Source organism: Bombina bombina, chromosome 4 (assembly GCF_027579735.1).
Source record: "Bombina bombina isolate aBomBom1 chromosome 4, aBomBom1.pri, whole genome shotgun sequence".
Lineage (NCBI taxonomy): Eukaryota > Metazoa > Chordata > Amphibia > Anura > Bombinatoridae > Bombina > Bombina bombina.
In genome coordinates this window covers 615,743,113-615,749,965 of record NC_069502.1, presented here as the reverse complement: position 1 = coordinate 615,749,965, position 6,853 = coordinate 615,743,113, and positions in this window count along the sequence as shown.

Genomic DNA, 6,853 nt, shown 5'->3' with positions numbered 1-6,853 from the left:
CCTGCCGTCCAAACTGCTCAGTGGGGTGATTCAGTCTGATTTGTACACTTTCCAGATATGGATCCCAATGTTAAGATAGGATTGTCCAATATCATCCCCAGAATTGAGTGGCACCATGTGCAGCCCACAGGGCGGCCTTTCAGGTCAGAAAGAAACTGAACAGGGAGGTTAGGATTTTGTCCTAGCTCAGTCAGTAGGGTTTGTTATGGAACATGGGAACATCACAACGGCTGGGAGAAGCCTCTACAGGAGGGATGGGGTGCACCTCCCTGAGAGGGACATCGACCTGTTCCTGTGTAATTTGAGGCGTGCTATATTATTACACCTATGTGGGTGGCGGCAAGAGCTGTGCCTGTGGGCTATCTCTTGTGGCGGTTGTCCCATGCTCCGGTTTGCCATTAGACTTAGAGTGACGGCTGTCCCAGGGGGAGGGTAGTCTCCGTAGGCGCGCGCCTGGGGCACCTCCCCCCATTTGATGTTGCAGAGAACTCCCTAAGTCTGTGCGTGCAGCTAAGCTCCGCTTGTGTAGGCATTCACGGGCGTGGTCCAATTTCCTAGCGGGGGGTACTTACTCTCCTAGCTAGATTGCCACCACCTGGTTTAAGGTTTGCTAAGTTGCTTCCAGCCGGTTTCTATGTTCTATAATAAATGCAGACCCTATGGGTCTTTATACCCACACCCTGTGTTTGTGTCATTATTCAAGTTATGTATTACCAAAGTAATTTATGGGAAAGTTAAGTTATAAGTTAAGTTATGTGTCAGTCAGTTTTATGACTGGTAAGTTATTACAGCAAGCCAGGAGGATAGGGCATTTAATTACTTAAGACAATGGAGGGCAGCATAGCCCGTAACATACATAAGAATTAAGGCCCTTAGGAGTGAGCTGCTGTGAAGTGGCAACAATGTTGCATTTTTGTGGGTGGGTACAGGGCTCACCTTTAAGAAGCCAAGCTACAGGCCCCAAACCCTCTTTCCAACTTGTCTTCACAGCTTCCCTCCCGCCCTCCCTTTCATTGGTAAGGCGGCAATCACTTAGGCTGGACATCACTAGGGTGTTTTTTTATCAGCAGGGTGTCTGAGGCAGGATGAGGGCTACGCGGCTCACTTCCTTAAGCCCAAGGACGTTAGTTTTTGACTCCCAAGGTAGTGGCATGTACATGCGCCTAGTCACACCTGGTCCTAAGGTTTAAGAGTTATTTTTAAAAAATTGCGATTAAAATCGCAAACCGTGTTTTTTTGGGGTCCAAAATCGCAATTTTCATTTTCCCCCATATCGCCCAGCCCTAATATATAAATGTATTTCTATATTGCAGAAATGTATCCTTATGAACATGTAGGACATCTAAGTACAGTATATTGCTGAATTGTTCTCACTATATTCTGGGATCCACTAAACAATGCTGGCTTTGTATTGCAACCACAAACCCCATGATTGTTATGTAATTACACTGCTTTGCATTTTCAAGAATCTTAAAGCCATGGATATTAGCTTATATGAAACATGAGAAATATTTATTAGAATATTACTGACAGGGCCGAATAGAGGCAGACTTGGCAACCACTTTTAAATACAAGAATTCATGATATTACTTCTAAATATATTTATACAGCGGTTACACCCACTATTAATAAATAGTAAATGTCAAGCATTCACTTCACTCAAATTATGTTACAAGTGCTATCTTAGATCTAATAGTTAAAATACTGACAAATGGCATAGTCCATTTTACATATACATTTATGTTCTGCTACTTCTATTTGTTTCTGTTACATAAACTGACCAATCTCATAGTTTACATTATACATATATCAATATTTAAGTATCCATACTTACTTCTATAGTATAGACCAGGGGTCGCCAACCTTTCGGACCTCAGGGACCACTAAACTCACAATTTTGAATCCCGTGGACCACTAACATAATTTTTTTTAAAAAGCTACAAACCTCTATAATGTGTGTGTGTGTGTGTGTGTGTGTGTGTGTATGTATATATATATATATATATATATATATATATACTGTACATGACTAGTATAAACATAGCTAACTTTACATTATGTAAATATTTACAAATTTTTAAGAATTATTTTTTGGAATAACCTCCCCAGTACAGACATTGGAGTCATAAATTAAGTTTATATCAGAAATCTAAGATTTTCTTTTTTTACATACTTTAATTCCAAGCCGAGCCAAGCCAAGGCTATACCAACCTCTGCTGACTTTAGAATGGAAGCACCTTACACTGAGCAGCGCGCCGGGTGAGAGGAGTTAAAAGTACAATCTAGCTATGCAAGTTGTGCAGTACTACGCAACGTGCATAGGGAAATTGTAATTTAACTCGTCCTCCACCGGTTTTCACTGAGGTCCAGCCAAGCACTGTAGGGAGTTGCAGCTCGATGGGAGTGACAGCATCATAGGAGATTAATTCCTTCTTGATGGTGTCAAGGACCACCAACATCTTCTCATGGACCACCAGTGGTCCATGGACCACTGGTTGGCGACCGCTGGTATAGACATCAATATATTATAGAGATACTAAACCCAAAATTTTCTTTCATGATTCAGATAGAGCATGCAATTTTAAGCAACATTCTAATTTACTCCTATTATCAATTTGTCTTCGTTCTTTTGTTATCTTTATTTAAAAAGCAGGAATGTAAAGCTTAGGAGCCGGTCCATTTTAGATTCAGCACCCTGGATATAGCTTGCTTATTGGTGGGTACATTTTGTCACCAATAAGAAAGCTTTACCCAGGTTCTGAACCAAAAATGCGCCTGGCTCCTACGCTTTACATTCCTGCTTTTTAAATAAAGATAGCAAGAGAATGAAGAAAAATGAATAATATGAGTAAATTAGAAAGTTGCTTAAAATTGCATGCTCTATCTGAATCATTAAACATTTGGGTTTAGTGTCCCTTTAATATGCAGCTGTTTCACTCACTACTGTTGAATAATGGGTGTCAAGCATTCACTTTACTCAGTAATTGTACCAGGGGCTAGTTAAAATACTAACAAATGCCATAGTTTACATTTACATTCTGGTATTTCTACTTACTCCTACTGTGTAGCTATCTAAAGTCATAATTGTGCAGTACCGCATGTCAATTATCTGTCTACTCTGAACACCTTTACATTAAAGTGAATAGATGACCATAATCATAAATCAGCACAACATGTCCTATTTCAGTGTATATATACTTCTTGGCAAAATGATACAGTGCACTGTGTTCATTTTGAGTGTATAAATGTTCAGCATCTTTATGCAGCACAGAGTGCTCACCATCAGTGTATAGGCACCCATCATTTGTTTTACAGGACAGCCTGTTTTTTAGTGTATGAACCTTTACATCATTATACAGTGCAGGCAGCATATATGCCATCAGTGTATAGGTACTCTGCATTAATTATACAGTGCAGCATGTTTACTAGTGAATAGATGCCTTGCATTATCATATAGTGCAGACTATTGTCTTTATTAGTGTTTTCATGTTCATCATCAATATACAGTGACACTTGTACAAAATACGTTTTGTGCTGGTCCTCTGGCCAAAACTTGCCAGTACTCTACTGCATGTTAATGTGATCTATTGTAGGTCTTGGAAAATGTATACTTATCAAGTAGTTCAGGCTTGTAAGAGTGAGTCTACAACTACACATTTAAAGGGACAGTCTAGTCAGAATTAAACTTTCATGATTTAGATAGGGCATGCAATTTTAAACAACTTTCAAATTTACTTTTATCATCAAATTTACTTTGTTCTCTTGGTATTCTTAGTTGAAAGCTAAACCTAGATAGGCTTATATGCTAATTTCTAAACCCTTTAAGGCTGCCTCTTATCTGAATGCATTTGGCAGTTTTCCACAGCTAGAGGGCATTAGTTCATGTGTGCCTTATAGATAACATTGTGCTCATGCCCATGGAGTTACTTATGAGAGGGCACTGATTGGCTAAAATGCAAGTCAGTCAAAATAATTGAAATTAGGGGGCAGTCTGCAAAGGGCTTAGATAGATACAAAGTAATCACAGAGGTAAAAAGTATATTAATATAACCATATTGGTTATGCAAAACTGGGGAATGGGTTTATCTTTCTTTTTAAACAATAAAAATTCTCGAGTCCCTTTAAGAAGTGGTAGGTGGCAGAGATAAATCATCTCAAAAGCGCTTGTTCAGGGTGATTAACAGGTCTTGCTCTCACGCAATTAGTTGCTCAAAAGTAAGGGGCGGGATAGAACAACAGAGCTCTTCTTCTGTCTTAAATTTTGAGAACTTATCCACCTGCAGCTTGATTTATTTTGTTGTAAGACATTCTAGTAAATTGCTGTTCCTAAGCCTACCTATGTATGCTTTTCAACAAAGGATACAAATGGCACAAAGAAAATAGGATAATAGAAGTTAAATTGGGAAGTTATTAAATTTAAATTGCATGCTGTACCTGAATCATGAAAGTTTAATTTTGCACTTACTAATCTTGCTGAGACACCAGATGCATATTTTGTGAGATTTGACAGTGCATGACTGGAGAACTGTGTGAATATAGGAAGGAGTGTTACATGGATTTTTTGCATAATAAGAGGATAGTCCGTATTTGAGAAATTATTAATTAATTAATCCTATATTGTTTATTTTCTATATAACACCATCTAGTTTATCTTTGATACATGCTTCAACCTTTACCAATAACAAGGCAGTTTACATCAGGATAAACATCACAAACATGTCTTAAAGGGACACTGTACCCAAATTTTTTCTTTCGTGATTCAGATAGAGCATGACATTTTAAGCAACTTTCTAATTTACTCCTATTATAAATTTTTCTTCATTCTCTTTGTATCTTTATTTGAAATGCAAGAAAGTAAGTTTAGATGCCGGCCCATTTTTGGTGATCAACCTGGGTTGTTCTTGCTGATTGGTGGATAAACTCATCCACCAATAAAAAAGTACTGTCCATAGTTCTGAATTAAAAAAAAAGCTTAGATGTCTTCTTTTTAAAATAAAGATAGCAAGAGAACGAAGAAAAATTGATAATAGGAATAAATTAGAAAGTGGCTTAAAATTGCATGCTCTATCTGAATCATGAAAGAAAAAATTTGGGTTAAGTGTCCCTTTAATCAGATTGAATTGACTGTGGTTGCTATTGCTTAATTTGTGAAAAGTCTGACGGTTACATGGAAGAGTCTGTTGTTCTGCATCCAGCAGTGCAATAGCCCAAAAGAAAGAATTTACTGTAATATTAGATGACATAGGATGTTTGTTTTATTTTTTTCTCCTTTGTAGCTCTCCTTCTGACTATTAATGTCTTTATTAGTGCTAATCTATATTTTATAGCAACTGAGTAGAGTAGAAAATATTGGTAATACTGGTAAAGTAGTTATAGCATCTACTAACTCACCATTTACTTAGCAAATGTATACTTCCTATCAGAAAAAACATTCACCTAGATTACGAGTGTTGCGCTAAACAGGGTGTGAAACTAACGCCAAAAAAGTTACGTTATTTCACTCTCCATAGCGCTGCCATTACGAGTTACTGAAAACTGCATGCGATATGGTGGCGTTAAGCTCCATACCGTACAAAATCCAGGGGGTGATTTGACGTGCTCGTGTCTGCTTTCCCCATAGACATCAATGGGGAGAGAGTGTTAGAAAAAAACTAACACCTGAAGTGCGGAATGAAAAATCTCCAGAACCCCTAATCTTCCGCCCCGACATCACCGACATCTAAATAAAGTTACACTAATAAAAGTTATTAACCCCTATTCCGCCGCTCCCAGACTTTGCCGACAATAATACAATTTATTAACCCCTATTCCGCCGCTCCCCGACATCGCTGTCATTATAATAACATTATTAACCCTTAATCCTCCGGCCTTCCACATCGCCGCCACTATAATAAAGTTATTAACCCGTAAACCTCCGGCCTCCCATATCGCCACCACTAAATTAAACTATTAACTCCTAAACCTAACACCCCCCTAACTTTAAATCAAAATTACAATATAGCTATCTTTAAATAAATAAAAACTTACCTGTGAAATAAAAATAAACCTAACATTAAACTATAAATTAACCTAACATAACTATTCTAATAAAATAAAAAATACTACCAATTAAAATAAAATCTAAATTACAAATTTAAAAAAACCTAACACTACAAAAAAATAAAAAAATAAAAAATGTAAAAAAATAATAAACACTAAATTACGGAAAAAAACCCCACTAAGCTTACAAAAATATAAACAAAATTATCAAAAATAAAAACAATTACACCTAATCTAATAGCCCTATAAAAATAAAAAAGCCCCCCTAAAATAAAAATACCCCCTAGCCTACAATAAACTACCAATAGCCCTTAAAAGGGCCTTTTGTAGGGCATTGCCCTAAGTAAAAAAAAAAAAACACCCACATTTAAAAAAAACAAAAAAACCTAACACTAACCCCATAAAATCTACTCACGGTTCCTGAAGTCTTGACATCCATCTTCATCCAGGCAGCGAGAAGTCTTCATCCAGATGGCGACACCTTCATCCATCTCGGGGACGTCTTCTGTCTTCATCCCGGCACTGCAGAGCGGAGCTATCCTGGGAGCAAAAGACATCCTGCACGGAGCGTCCTCTTCATACGGTCACCGCTGTACACTGAAGTTGAACAGCCAATAGGATTTCAGTAGCTCTCATCCTATTGGCTGTTTTGAACAGCCAATAGGATTTCAGAAGCTCTCAACCTATTGGCTGATTTGAATTTGAAGAATCAAATCAGCCAATAGGAATGCAAGGTACGCCATTTTGAAACGGCTACCTTGTATTCAACTTCAGTGTATGGCAGTGACCAATCAGCCAATAGGATTGAACTTCA